Below are 15,848 nucleotides of genomic sequence, written 5' to 3' on the forward strand. Positions count from 1 at the left end.
TAATTTAAACATGAAAGAATTATTTGGTTTGACATAGTATTTGACGCCCCCTCCACAACACAGGAAACAGAGGCCCCACTCACCGGCTTCTCTCAGGGTGACTCGCTGGTGCCGCGGGCGGGGCTCCTCCTTTCCGGGGCCTCGCTGGCGGCTGCAACTCCGCTGGTGCACTCCGGGGCTCTCCTTTTTTTTCCCGTCGGGGACGTCCTGGGAGGCGGGGTGGGCTCCCGTCCTCCCTCGGTGCTGGAAGACGTCCGGGGCTCTCCCTTCACTCGGGAGCCCCGGGCAGGACACGCAGGCCGCTTCCGGCTTGCAAGTCAGGTGCCGGGCCGGCAGCCAATCAAAGCGCAGCCCGGGGAATGACATCACGGGGGTGTCCGGCAGTCCCGCCCCCGGCCTGCCTGACTTCCTGGTCGCGGGACAGCGGCAATTTCCTCGAACTGGCTGTTATACGGGGTGGGCTTCCGTTCTAATTTAAATATAAAGCGAGGTGGGCACTCGCTGGGGGGGCCACAAGAAATAGCGGCAAGGTCCCTGGCGGGGTGGGCACCAGCCAGGGGACTTTAAAATCGGCAAGTATGCGGGGCAAATGCCGGGTGGGCACCGGCTGTGAACAAAAGCACTCCCAAGCGCTTAGGGGCAATATAAAGCGCTCTCCAGCGCTATGGCATCAGAAAGCCCCCAAGAAGCGCTCCCAGCGCTAGGGCAAACAAAGGTTCAGCAAAACGTCCTTGTAGAGGTACAGCAAGAGGGGGGGGGGGCAAGGCTGGGCCCAGAGCCAGCTCACTGGGCCTCCAGGCAGGGAGGCAGTCCAAGTGGCGGTCCTCCTGGCGCCCAGCAGCAGCCGCAGCCCCCCTCAGATAGGATCCTGGAAGAGAACAACTTGTAAGGGGACACAGCCCCTTCTTATACATGAAATCCCTTTGTCTCAGGGTGCAGGGTGGGGGAGAAACCAGTCGCAGCTGGTTTTGGAGTACTTTGTTTTCCCCAGCCACCCTTTCCATTCACCAGGCAGGCTAGGGTCATTAGACGTACCACAGGGGGCAGAGCCAGCATTGTGTGGGGAAAGCCCTGCCCTATTCAGGACCAAGGTGCACCCCTCCCTCACATCACACATGCTAATCTCAACACTCACCACCGGGCAGACCCATCATGACTCAGGAGCCTGGCACCCCAGCCAGCTCCAGCCAATCACACGCCAGCACATTCACTGCACAGACAGGCACACTTCTAGAAGTGGCACTTCCATACTAGACACATACACGCCGCATGCATCATTGCGCAGCATTCAATCACACGAGTCTGCACATACCAGACTCGAGCCTGCACACCCCACGCATCAGGAACTACCAGGGACACATACATTCCCCATGCATTCCTATGGGAGGGCAGGCCTATCTCACCACATGCACTCAGAGTGAGCATGCATTTTCCACTGGGACACAGTGAAAGTGCGCAGAAACCAGAAATCACCACCACCGGGGACACTAGATGAGGATGACTGGCGGGAGGCACTTGAGGCCCCAAGGGGAGCCGCAATCGCTATACGACTGAGGCTTATACAGATTAAATATCTGCACAGGGCATACTTTACGAGAGAACGGCTGTGGAAGGCGGGTCTGATTGAGTCCCCGGTTTGCCTGCGATGTGGCCAGGAAGCTGGCACGCTGTTGCACACTGTCTGGAGTTGTGGGTCCTTGGCCAGGTTCTGGGACGGGGTGTGGAATTGTCTGTCGGAGGTTCTGGGGTGGGAGCTGCCTCGAACCCCAAGGCTGGGCCTCTTGCACGTGATGGAAGGGATAGGGGGGAACCTGTATAAGAGGCATCTACTGTTGCTGGGACTTACGATGGCTAAGAGGGATGTGGCCCAGGCCTGGAAAAAACCCCAAGCTCCATCGATACGGGTGTGGAAGAAGGGCCCGGACTTTTGTATGGGGTTGGAGCGTCCTGTATTTGAAGCTCGAGGGTGCCCTAGAAAGTATTTTAAAATATGGAAGCGATGGGCGGACTACAGAGGACTGTGGCTTGAACCGCCAACTGACCAGGACGATGACCTACATGGAGCGATATAGCGGGCCTGAAGGGAGGTTGATGTTATTTCCTGGAGCGTGTGTAAGGATGTTTGGTACAATGGATGATCTCGTGCAGCACGGGGGGGTGGAGGGTGGGAGGGTTGTTAGGGGCATAGCTCTCAGTAAAAAGACGTATGGTATTTCTACGACCTGATGCAATTTAATGTTACGCGGTCTCTTCGGATTGTGGAGGGCTGCGCTGTTTGCACCATATGTCAATAAAAACAGTTTATATATAAAAAAAAAAAATCACCACCACCAGGTCACCATTAAAAGCAAAAAGTTTAGGGGTGAAGCTGCCAGAAGGGCCAAGTCCAACAGTCATTTACAGAATAGAACATTAATTTGATGGCAGATAGGCAAAACAAATAAACATATATGCTTCTGATACAGAAAATTAGAAAAAAATGTTGTTTGTGATATATATATATATACATATATATTTACTAAAGGGGCATTCACTATGGACTCCACAAACCAGCATGCAACAGTCTGGTGAGTGCAAAGTTGTAACACAGCTATGAGGCACAGGAGGGGCCATGCGCGCAGCGAGGCTGGCTGTGCCTTAGCGGAGCTCCGGCGAGACCCTCCACTATGGGGGTAAATTATCCGGTCATTTCTCCGACTGGCGAGCCAATAGTTGGTGCAAGACTTTGTAAAGCGCTTACCCAGCTCCGGACCGAGTTTCAAGGTTCCGCATGCCCCGGAACCGCACCGGCACCTAGGAGCCCACCCACGCCGCGAGGGAAGCCGCAAGGACGGTGAGACCCGCCAGGCAAGCCCGGGGTCGGGACCGGAAGTGCAGGCCGCGCGGGCGGAGGGTGCCCAGCGGCAGTGCAGTGAAGGCAGCGTTGGGGTGCACTGAGCGTGGTCGACTGGCGGACGCTGAGGACGGCAATAGCCCGGCTGGGACCACCGCGAAAGCGTAGGCGACAGTCTGTAGCGGCGGGCTGGGGCAGATGCCTGCTGAGATCCGGATCGCCGGGTGAGCCTCAGTCGTGGACAGGTACCCCGCCCCCCTCAGCCCCTAGTCGCAGCGCCTACCGGGAAGAGTCTCCCAAGGGGAAAGAGAGGGAGCCCCGGAGACGACAGGCGAGGCCCCACCGCCCGAGGACCTAGGCACCCGCCTGTACCCACCGGTGCCCGCCCTGGCGAGAACCCATGAGCACCTGACCGGGGAGGGGACTCCCGGCGTCACCGGCACTGAGCACGTGCGATTAGCAAAGAAGCACAGACCGCAAACGAAGGGCCCCCCATAATGACTCTGAGGGGGAGCGCCCCCCCTGCGCAGTGACACTGGCGGGTGCCCAACTGCTGTAAACCTCGACTACCGGCCCCAACACAGACCGGACGACTCAACCCTGGGCCAGGCGCCCCTGGGGGACCATCGCAATACCCCACACTGCCAGGCAGAAGAAGTGAATACCTGGGCCCGATACCACCTCGCCACAGGAGCACGCTACCGCCAGCCGTCATCGGTCGCCCGGCTTGGCGAAGCACCACCTGACCACACACTTCGCCACTGCGGGGGTGCATCGGGAGGGATGCGCGGCGGCGAACAGCGACCCCCCGTGGTACACTGACGGAGGCTGCGGGCGGTGTTGCCACCTGCGTGACCCGAGCACCACTGGACCACTGGGGTCTACAAGGCATAAGGATACCGACCTGCGGGCACTGACCCCCCCGTGTTCCACTACCGCCAGCTCGGCGACGTGACGGTGGGACAGCGCTAACCACGCAGCATACGGCCTTTGAGGCCGAGCCACGCAACGCATCGTGTCCAGCTGCAGAACCTGAAAGTGACGCAACTACCACCGGGACACACAGGCCTGTACGCTGGTCGGCCCACTTCAGCTGCGGACACCTCACGAGGGCGTCTCCTGGCAGTATCCCCCACGGGTGTACGGGCATAGTCCCCTACCTTGAAGAGGCACCTGTGGTGCGAACGGCCCGCAGAAACGATTAACGCTACGCTATCCGGGCTACCAGAGCACAGCACCCTGCTCATGTCTGGAGGTGCAGGGAAGCGCACAGGAACCGGGAGCACGCACCCGAAGAACAGAATGGACAAGTCACAGAAGCAGACGGATGTAGACCCGGTGACGGCCAGACTGGACTCGGTCTTGGCGGCCATGGAGCGACTGGAGAATTCCATTCAGTCCACCCGGACGTCGCTGGAGGCGAAGATAGACGGGGTCGCCATTGACCTGACGCATTTGAAAGCGGATCACAAAAAACTAGCTGAACGCACCACAACCCTGGAGACCACCGTGACCGACTTGGAACCGCGCGTCACACAGTCGGACAAGCAGATCAAAGATCTTCTCAACAGGGTGGAGTTCCTAGAAGACAGGGCGGAGGATGCAGAAGGACGGGCGAGACGCAACAACGTCCGAATAGTTGGCCTCCCCGAAAAATGGGAAGGGAAAGATCCGACATCACGTGTGGAGGACTGGTTTCGCGCCCTGTTGCCAGAAGGTACCCTTTCGCCCCATTTTGTGGTAGAACGAGCACACAGGGTCCCGACTAGACCGTTCCCTACCGGCTCCAACCCACGTCCCTTCCTCATTCGGATCCTGAACTATAGAGACTCGCAAACTTGGCACCATACAAGTGGATAATGTGAACATAATGTTTTTTCCGGACTATACGATTCAGGTCCAACGTCAGAGACACTCCTACCGGATAGTGAAAAGACGTCTACGCCAGCTAGGACTCACGTATTCCCTCCTCTTCCCAGCAAAACTGAGAGTCATAGCTAATGAAAAGACACATTTCTTTAACACCTCGGAGGAGGTGGAAGCCTGGCTGGATAACGGGACCGACAAGGATACAAGGATACAAGGTGATCCGCCTAGGTCAAGGAGACGCAGGAGATCCAAACGGAGGCGCGGGAACCGAACACCCTCACCAGCAGCGAGTAATACACACAGTGGCACGAACCCGTCTGAAGAGGAAATACGCCGGGAGCAACAGGAAGCCCTGCGGATGGTCACGGAACTTGGCGGCTCTCCGCCTCAATGCTCCCCACCTATCACCAGCCCCGGGATATCACCAAGCGACGACGAGGCGATCTATGGACTACCGGACTCACAGGTCTCAGGTGATCTACCAACAGTCACGCCACAAACATCGGATCTGTTCGGTTGACGGAGTGTCCCACCCTGGCGCTCTTTCTGCTTTGCTCCACTCTCCCACCCGCTCCATGCCCTCACACCTGCCAGCCGGTGGGACCAATGTGCCGGAGTGAGGCGACTATATGACACCGATTGCGAGCGTGAGTCAGAGGCGGTGAGTTCACTATTCCCCACGATGGCGCACGTCTGAGACGCAGTAAGTAGTCATTGACGCATACATAATGTCACCTGCCGCTTTACAATCGGCCTAGAGAGTCTCCTCCCCCCTAGGTTATGATACGGCAGGGGTCACTCCGGGTGGGCGGAGTTCCTACTACACACAGGGAACTGGCAGCACAGGTGCCGCAAGACATTAAGGTTGCATTGCGCGACCAACGATATAGCCCACCTGATGGCAGACCAGAACTATATACTTCCCCCCATGAGGGGCGGTACACGCACTCAAGCTCTACTGGAACTCATTACCCCCTTTTCGCCTTGCGCGATGGACAGCAACCCCCCAGACTGGAACGTTGGATATCCCAGTAGAGTGTTTGGACGACTGCACGTTTGGCAGCCGACCCTATGGTGTTTTCCCCAGTTTATGTTCACCCTTCTCCCTATTCTTTTACCGTGCTGCAATCATAGTTTAATGGCGGAATTACTGAACTTTTCATGGTGCCCCACAGGTGTGCAGGAAAATGTTGTGGAGCTGAGAGATGGAAGGCTTCCCGGGGATGTGCATGGGGCGAGGGGGAGGGCGGCTGAGAATGACTTGATGCATTGTGATGGCTGAGGTTAAACTCTGCACTTGGAACGTGCGTGGTATACACACACCTTCACGCAGGTACATGATATACTCCTATTTGAAGAGACATAAGGTACAAATAGCACTCCTGCAGGAGACACACCTGACAGCGACTGAAGTACTCACACTACGCAGGCGATGGCGTGGCCAGCTGTACGCGACTGGGTTCTCCTCCTACGCGAGGGGTGTATTGATATGGGTGAGACCAGGACTTCCGTTTGAAATTGACGACTCACACATAGACAGGGAGGGAAGACTGGTGGCGATAAAGGGACGTTTGGATGGACACCCATTAGTTCTAGCGTCGCTTTACGCCCCTAACACGGACCAGCAGGGTTTTCTTGCGACAGTATCTACGGCCCTATCTCACTGGCATGGGATCCTCTGGGTATTGGGAGGGGACTATAACTGCGTGCTGGACGTCACACTAGACCGTTCCTTCCCGCCATTACCCAACGCTCCGGTAGTGGGCGCCATGAAAGCTCTTGTAGCTTGGGCTGACCAATGGCACTTACAAGACGTGTGGCGACACCGTAATCCAACCACCAGGACGTATTCATTCTACTCAGGAGCTCACACCCTACACACCCGATTAGACAGGTACATGCTCACTGATGACTTACTCCCGTTAGTAAAGGAGGCATACTACATGGGTAGGACACACTCCGACCACAACCCTCACATGCTGACTGTCTCTTGGGCAACCCCACATCCCCCTGTCCCCACTTGGAGACTGCAACCGGATCTCCTGTTAGATGCGCCCTTCCGAGATTCACTGTTCACGCATATAGCGCATTACTTCGAGGAGAACACGGGCTCTGCCACCACCCCACAAATAGAATGGGACGCTTTTAAAGTGGTCATCAGAGGACTGTGTCTGGGCACGCAGGTCAACCTTAAACGAAGTGTTGAGAAAGACCTTCAGAGGATAGAAGCCGAGTTGATCCGACATGAACAGGATTCGGTCAGAGATGATGGCGCTGAGTTGCAATCTGCGCGCACAAGGCACGAAGAACTGCTGGAGAGGCTTAGGTGTTTGAATTATGCTACCCACGCGGCACGCACTCATGATAGAGGGGACAAACCGGGCAAATTGTTGTCGTGGCTCATTACCAGGGAGGAAAAGACAAAACCAGTCACGAAAGTCCTGGGCGCAGACGGGTCGCTCTTACGCACTCAAGTAGAGATTCACGGCGCGTTCGTAACTCACTACGACGCGCTGTACCGCTCCTACCTGCCCATCCCCGCCCCGGACACGGAGGGATACCTCCGCCAGATACCGTTGCCGGTGCTCCGCGACGCCCAACGCGCGGATCTAGCAGCGCCCATCACGTCCGAGGAACTCCGGGAGGTCATAGCAGCGCTGTCTAATGGTAAATCCCCTGGCCCTGACGGACTCCCAGCGGAGTTCTATAAGGCATATCGGGACCTCCTGATCCCCGAACTGATTAAAATGTACACAACAGCGCCTAACGACTCCTCACTGCCGCCCTCTCTAAATGAAGCCACCCTGGTCTCCCTCTTAAAACCGGGAAAAGACGGGACGCTACTGGCCTCATACAGACCGCTTGCTCTCTTAAACACAGATTATAAAATATTAGCATCCACACTAGCGCGAAGACTTGCCCAGTACACACCCACCCTGGTTCACACAGACCAGAACGGCTTTGTACCCACCCGCAGCACGTCGTTCAATATCCGTCGGTTGTTCAGGGTGCAGGAATACGCGAGGAACCCTTGGCCGCGTTCGGGTTGTCTTGTATTAGATCTGGAAAAGGCGTTTGACTCAGTGGAGTGGCCATATCTAAGGGCGGTGATGCAAAAATTTGACCTGGGAGATGATTATTTGGAAATGGTCGGCCTCCTATACCAAACCCCCAGCGTTCGAGTCAGGACCGGGGGCCTCCTATCAGACACTATACGAGTCAGACGGGGCACTCGTCAGGGCTGCCTATTGTCGCCTTTGCTCTTCTCTTTAGCGATGGAGCCACTGGCGGAGTTTCTGAGGGGACAGGGCGCGGAATGGGGCATCCCATTGATAGACGGTATGCATACGGTCTTGTTATACGCAGACGACCTGCTCCTTTACATTAGGGACCTCACTCAGATACCACCAGGGCTCGCGGAAACCCTACAAGAATTCACAGCCCACTCTGGACTACGAGTCAATTGGGGAAAATCTGGGGTCTACCCCTTTCACCCTGATATGCAGGAATGTGCGGTGCAATTAGGGGGCACAACGCTAACCTGGTACGCGGGCACCTTCAAATACCTCGGTATACATATATACCGGTCCCCGGCGGACATACTGGAGGGCAACTTGATCAGGGCTATATCCTCCCTGAGAGCCCAGATACATTTCTGGAACACGCTCCCGCTGAATGTCCCAGCCAGAATCACCCTGGCGAAAATGATAGTTTTACCGAGACTCCTTTATTATTACTCGAACATACCGGTATACGTCCCTGCCCGGATATTTAAAGACCTGGAAACCATGGTGCGTGCGCTCCTATGGAACACAGGGAGACCCAGAGTAGCCCTAAAGAAGCTATATGCCCGACGTCCTCGGGAGGATTGGCGGTCCCCAATCAGGAACTTTATTACCTCGCGGCGCAACTTCAATGGGTGGTGGCATGGCTCGCGGGAAGGAACCTCAATGACACAGCCTCGATGGCCCCGGCCCTGACACGTGCGGGGGCTCTCGCACAATTCCACCCCCTCAATGGCGCGGCTCGCGGAATACAATTGCACCTCGCGGTGGCACTTAGATGCTACAAGCGAGCATTAACACTGACAAAGGGGATAACGCTCTACGCCCCGGCCCTCCCTTTGGAAGGCATGCCTAGGCCTGGGGGAGTGGTAACCGCAGCACAATTGGTCAGCTGAGAACAAGTGGGGATGAAATCCATGGCGGACCTATATAACGACGGCACCCTAGTTCCGTTCGAGAGACTCACGGAGGACCCTGGCCTGCCGGCAGGGCAGTTCCTGCTCCACGCCTCTATGGTCCGGATGCTCACGAAACACTGGGGTGATATATCGGAGGAGCCTCAGGCGCACCAGTTGATACAATATCTACACATAATGGGTAACGGATCGCATGTGATACACTGGCTAGCACAGGCGTTACAATCCCACACCACATGCACACTCCAGCCCTTAAGAGCCAGGTGGACGACTGACAGGGAGAGGGACTGGACGGATAAGGAATGGGAGAGGATCCTGGAAAGCCCGTGCCACATACCCCGCAACTCGAGATTTAGAATAATACAGTTCTACATTGTACACAGAGCATATCTGTCCCCGGACAAGATAAATTGTTACTTCGCGATGGATACCTCCAGCTGCCCACGATGTGCGTTACTGAATGCAGATCTCCTGCACATGCTATGGTCGTGCCCCAGGCTACAAACGTACTGGCAAGATGTCACTACACTCTTGACGAAAGGGGCGGGCACGGTACTGAGACATGATTGGGACGCCTGCGTGCTGGGCCTGATCAAAAGGACAAAACACAACAAGGCCCACGTCAGATTTTGGGATCTGGGACTAATTACCGCCAAAAGACTTATAACACGACATTGGAAAGATGCAAACCCACCGCAGACAAAGCACTGGTGTGCCTCCCTCACTTATTGGGCGACAGCAGAGGGTACAGTATTACGCAGGGAGGAGACAGCGGGACGGAGGGCCATCCCAATAGCCCAGATCTGGGATAACATCCTACAGGCGTTCACCAGAGCTTGCCTTGACCGTGGGATGACATAGGCTGGGAGGAGGCCCCCTCTACCCCCTGCCCCCCCCTCCAGCGGGGCGGGGGTGTACGGTGAGGGAGTGTTCTCCACGGCTACACCATGAACAAGGAGCCGTACATATGCAGGAATGACCCACCACTCGGGTAGGCCCCCCCTCCCCCCCTCTCTCCCCCCCCCCTGTTGGGGAGGACCGACTACGCGGCCGATACACACGGGACACACCGCCCCGACACTAGAAGTCCTCGCAACTCACACGTCACCGTTGACCCACATAAGCATAGCATCTCCACTCCGCATTGACACACCACCTGACCACGGGCCAAGAAAGGCCGAGACCACATTGTAGCACACCCATCCCTCCTTGACTTAAGGTTCACTACACCCCCCTTTTTTTTCCTCTATCCCTTACCTCGGTTTGGAGGTTGTTTAGCAGACTGTCACCCCCCAGTTGACTACACTGCACTTTTGCATCTGACAAGCAAACGCATGACCATACAATGCATGACGACCCTTACCGCAGCCCTCTACCGCATCACGGCAATGTCCAGGGTGTGCTTCACACCGACGACGTCCATACACCTTGTTTATAGACAGGTCAGGACGGACAGACCCGTTCTTGGGAATTGATGCACTGCAACGTCGAACAGAGGGTTGTGGGCACTACAAGGGGAGGTGGCCAGAGGCACGCCGAGCTGACAGGGTGGGCCGGACACTCTGGTGGGATGGGTAACGCATGATACGTTGTAGTGTAATGTACGAGTGTCCTTTGATGCAGTCGCCGGAACTAGCCCCATTGTGGTTAAATGCATGGCTCATTGATGTTGGTACCTATTGGGACTCCGGCTGTTGACAGCGTCATCGCAGACTTTGTACGAGTTGAACAGCTCCCTGTTTCCCTACTGTATTCTGCACAAGGAAATGTAACTGTATGTCACTTGTTTCAATAAAACATACTTAAATTTTTTTTTTTTTAAATAAATAAAAAAATGAGGCACAGGAGGGGCCATGACAAGGCTCAACTGGGAGTGGCCTTTGCAGCATCTAAAGGACCCCCAGGTGAAGGAAGCTGCCTCAGTAACTTGGCACTGAAGAAAGCACACTGGCTGAAAGGCGTATCCCACAAAGGTTACAGGAATTGGAACTTGCGCTTAACAACATCTATTTGAATGAAAAATCCAATCGAACTCAACCAGGCGGTGTCGGACCACTTTTCTTGAATGGAAAGTTGGGGATGGGGTGTGTTTGTGTGTGTGTGTACATATATGTGTGTATGCGTGTGTGTATATATATACATATATATACACACACACACATATATATATCAAATGACCCGTTTATCCTCCAAAGGCCCAACCAACATTTTTTCTAGTTTTCTATATCAGAAGCATTTAATGGGAAGCCATTTCAAAGTGGCACTTACAAAGCCGACAGGCTTGCTTTTGTATAGTATTTGCACGCATTCACACACCATGCTGACATACATGATCAACATGCATAGACCAACACACCCAACAGACACACACTATCACCTCCCAGGTCCAATGGACAAACAAGTCCTGCACAATGGTCTACACAAATACACAGCACTGTGCAGCACAAGGAAGCAGAGGAGGATGAGGGGCACTGTGGCATAGTTCACATGCATAGAGTTTTCTGCAAAATGCTAGAACGGATTGTTGCACAAATATGTAGAATGTATGTAGAGTGATTCTGGGCAAATCACTTAATTTTCCTGTGCCTAACAAAAATGAATGTGTGTCCTCATGCAACGTAACTGGTCCTATGTAAAGCGCTCTGATACCCGATTTGGTCAAGTTCGCGCTATATAAAACTGCAAAAAAAAAAAAACAAGCACAGCCCAGTTTGTGAAGACTGTGTGTGCATGGTGTTCTGATAGTATAGTACACGAAGATGCTTATCCTAAACATCACTAATATTTACGATTATTTTTGTTTTTATACAAGCGCCCGAGGAAATGGATGTGAAGCATTACTTCTATGATTGACAACTTTGATTTGTCCGTTATCAAATATTGCACAAGATCACTGAAAGATTATTTAACAGAAGAAGCCTTTCAAGTAGGGTCCTGTTGCACCGGATGCGTTTAGAAATCGGGCTGAATAATTTCCACTTCTGATTTATTGAAATTCAGTTTATAAAGAATGCAGTTAACTGTTTTTAAGATGCGCGTTTGAATATTTAGCGGCAGTGTCTGACACACCATGACACAAAAAAGCAAGCGATTGCAGGACAATTTTTTTGTATCTTGTGCTCACACACGGATGTGGTTCTGAAAGTCGTCAGGATTTTAGGTAACATGCCATATTTAAAGCGAGAATGCTAAGTATTAAGAAATAATGTAGCTGGGGTGATGGGGAGGGGGGTTGCACAGGGGGGAAGGCGCGATCGGGTGGCGTTGAAGTGTTTAGGATGGGCGTTATAAGCAAGTTATATATACGCAAATACTGGGAAAGGGCATGCTGGAATTTAAGCACCATTCAGAGAGGAGGAATGTTTGCACCGGGCTGGGCTTGGCCTACTGATTTAATGTAAGTAGGCTGCAGCCGGCAGGTGGTTTATGGCGGGTCTGTCAGCATTATGGACACGCAGACTGCAACCTACTTTATTTAAGTTGTGAGAATGCTAATGTGGTGATAGGGGGAAATGTAGGGTGTCGTATGCAAAAACTAAATGTGAAGACAAGGAACGTCAATACATACAGACTGCAGCGAACATAAGAAAAAGTAACACGATGACACAGAGGCGCACGGAATTGCAAAGATGTTAACGGTGGGCAATGTACAATGAAAGAAATGAAGTATCCACAAGGCGTATGTACTTGTACAAAATTGAGAGGATTTTAGAGCGCTGCAGACACTGGCGGAAGTATAAGTGATAAATGGGGGCTTCATTAAGGGAGACAACAACGTGCCCCGCGCCCTGTTTGGGGCCAATTCTGGAAATTGGATGGAGATGGGTGTTTGGGGGAGGACTGGGTTGAGGGTGGTGCAAATGGGCAGAGTGGTGGGAGTGGCACAGCAGGGATGTGGGTGCCACTCGTTGGCAAGGGACGGCCAATTTACAGCAACGGATGTAGGGTGGGGCAGAGGATTAGGATGGTGCAGAGCGGTTAAGTACTCGAGGATGGCAACGGGGGTGGAGATCGAGTGGGAGGCGGGGGCCTCTCGGGATGCGGAACGAAAAAACATTCATGGCAAAATATAAAATGATAGATGCATGCAAAAACGCGGGGTACGATGCCGCTTGACCAACCTGGCAAGCGTGCTCGACCTGTGGTCAAGGGGTGGCCGGCTGTTTTTCACGGAGTAAACACAGCACATTTCCTTATTTCCCAGCTCCATGCGGTGAAGTATTGCAGCCACTGCTCACACATGTGAGTAAGGAGAGCGGGCTGCTCAACCCTGAAGTCACCACCGCAGCCTGCTCCCCTGTGCGCTGGGAGAATTGGGGCCTGGAATTAGTGGGGGAGTCTGGGGGCAGTGCCACTAACTGGGAATATCTGGCATTTCTCAGACCCTTTGAGGTGCCAGGGTGTGAGAAGAGGCGGCTTGCGCGTCCTGCGGGAGGTATTAACATAAATTCCACAGCATACCCCGCCGGAGAAAGACATGGAGGGGATTGGGGGTAATCAGATAAGAGGGGAGGGACAGGGACACAGAGCAATCAAATGACGTGGTTGATCTAGCGATGATGTGGGGCATATTGTTGAATGAGTGTTATATAGAGAGATACGAAGAATTGGCTCACAGAAGAAAGAGGCAAGAGGTGGGAGCAAGACTGGGCAGAGGTAGTATTTAGCAACCTCGTCATTCAACAACGCCATCGCCGGGCTCCTGAGAAAAACATTGACTACCTTATTTTCTATATATTACGGACTGGTTGTGTTCTCAAACATAACAGAACGGTGCACATCTTGAGGCAAACGAGAAAACAATAATTAAAAATAAAAGAACACTTTTCAGAATTTAAACGCCCGCTTGGACCTTAAGGAGGGCTTAGTTCGCACAGAAAAATAAAATTACGAGAAAGTTACCGAATCAGGGCAAAAGTCACATAATTGTATTTTACTGCTGTATTAGCCAAGCAGTTACGAAACTCGAGCGTTTACTTTCTACAGCACCGTCTTAACAGGAACAAACAAGTTACGTGTGCTCCGTAGCAGAGGGTGGAGGGGCTGAAGCGAGGAAAGGCTAAACAAGAAAGGATGATGCAAGCACACAAGCTCTCGGCATTGGGGGGGCGGGGGAGCGGGAGCGCAGCCTTTGAAGTCTGATTGGAGACAAATGGTGGTGTGTGCCGTGGCTGGCGCTGTGCACGCGCATAGATCACATGAACTGTGTATAATCCGCCGTTGGTAGACTGTTCTTTTCCCATACTATAATCTCGCCGGAGCAATGCGCAAGCGCATTGGCTCAGGCGAGACCTAAAAAACGTGGAAAGTCAGAAGAGGTGAAAATCAATTTTTTAAGCCTATACAGGTCAGAAAGGTGTTTCGTAATGCTGTACTTTTGAGTGATGGTAAAGTTTGGAATTTAAGAAGAAGAATTGCTATCCTTAAAGACCTCAATGATATATACATGTATGATGAGGAAAACGTATCCTCTTCTTCTTTTGCTCTTGATGATATGGATAGAGAGCCTGTAGAAGTTGATGTAGTGTTAACTCTAGCCCCCTTACCTCCAGCCTGGATGGCGTAAAGTATTTAAAGGATTTATACGGTGTGGTTGAGGTTGAACAGGCTGTGGGGAAGAGTGATCATTGTGAAGGAAGAAGAGGTATTGAAGGAGAACATGGGGAGGAAGATTTCACTTGTGTTGGCGATGCTGACAGTTCTAAAATACAGGAAGAGGGGAAGAATGTCACAATAGCAAAGCAGTTGAGAATAATGAAGTGCATAGAGACAGTTGTGGATAATTAAGTGCACAACAAGAGAGTGAGTGTCAAACCCAAATGGATGACACATTTTGTTTGACATACAGTTGAACATTTATAATACTATTTGGTTATCTATTATAAATGTACCTGCTATGCATTTTAGTTTGAATAACTGTATTTATTGGATTTTACTTTTTTTTGTGTAACCCTTTTATTCCTTCGGTTTTGTTTTTACGAGAGAAGATGTGTTATGCATTTTGCATCTCCGTCATTGTATTGTTTATCCTTGAAAGCCCTTCTCCGTGAACCTTGTCAGCCTAAATGCAAGGTGCATATTATCAAGCCAGGCGATAAAATTATCGGTGTTTTAGCGGCAGAAAACTGCCGCTAAAACGGCGATAATGGGCTTGGTAATATGCTCTATGGAATTCCAATTGAAGCCCAGGTTAGATGTCCTTCACATTTAACATGGGCTTAAATTGAAATTCCATAGAGCATATTATCAAGCCCATTAATAATTGTATCGCCTGTCTTGATAATATGCCCCCTAGATTCCTTGCTGGAGCTTTGGCAGCAGTTGTTGCCTGGAGTGCCCCCAGCCGTAGCTGCTTCCTTCTATCGTCCCCGTTGTCTATGTTTCAACAATAAAGGTTCTACTTAAGAATAAAAAGGTAAAGCGTATACTTTACAGTGCTGCTCCTGGTATGGACGCGATTAGGGAATAAAATACAAATCAACTTACCTGGCGTACGAGTATTGTTTCCAACAGACGGCCTTTTGCCCCTTCACTACATTCCAATGGAACCCTCGGAGCCATCCTGCGTCATAGAACTATGATAGCAGGATACCACAGCGACCTCCTGAGAATTCTGTTAAATTGACCTTTTGCCCCGAATCTTGATTACTAGTCCTGGATTGCTATAGTCACAGTTTACAATCTACCTGCATCAAGTCAAGTCAAGTCATAGGATTTGTATAGCGCACTACATACCCAGAGGGTTTCAAGGCGCTTAGGAAGGGGAGGATGATTACTTGTCAAATATCCACGTTTTAAGTTGCTTTCTGAATGCTAGGTGGTTCTGGGTAAGGCGAAGGTAAGCGGGGAGTGAGTTCCATGTTTTAGCAGCCAGGTATGAAAAGGATCTGCCTCCCATGGTGGTCTTGTTGATGCGAGGTACAATGGCGAGGGCTTGGTTGGAGG

The sequence above is a fragment of the Lissotriton helveticus genome, chromosome 11, assembly GCF_964261635.1.
Source record: "Lissotriton helveticus chromosome 11, aLisHel1.1, whole genome shotgun sequence".
Classification (NCBI taxonomy): Eukaryota; Metazoa; Chordata; class Amphibia; order Caudata; family Salamandridae; genus Lissotriton; species Lissotriton helveticus.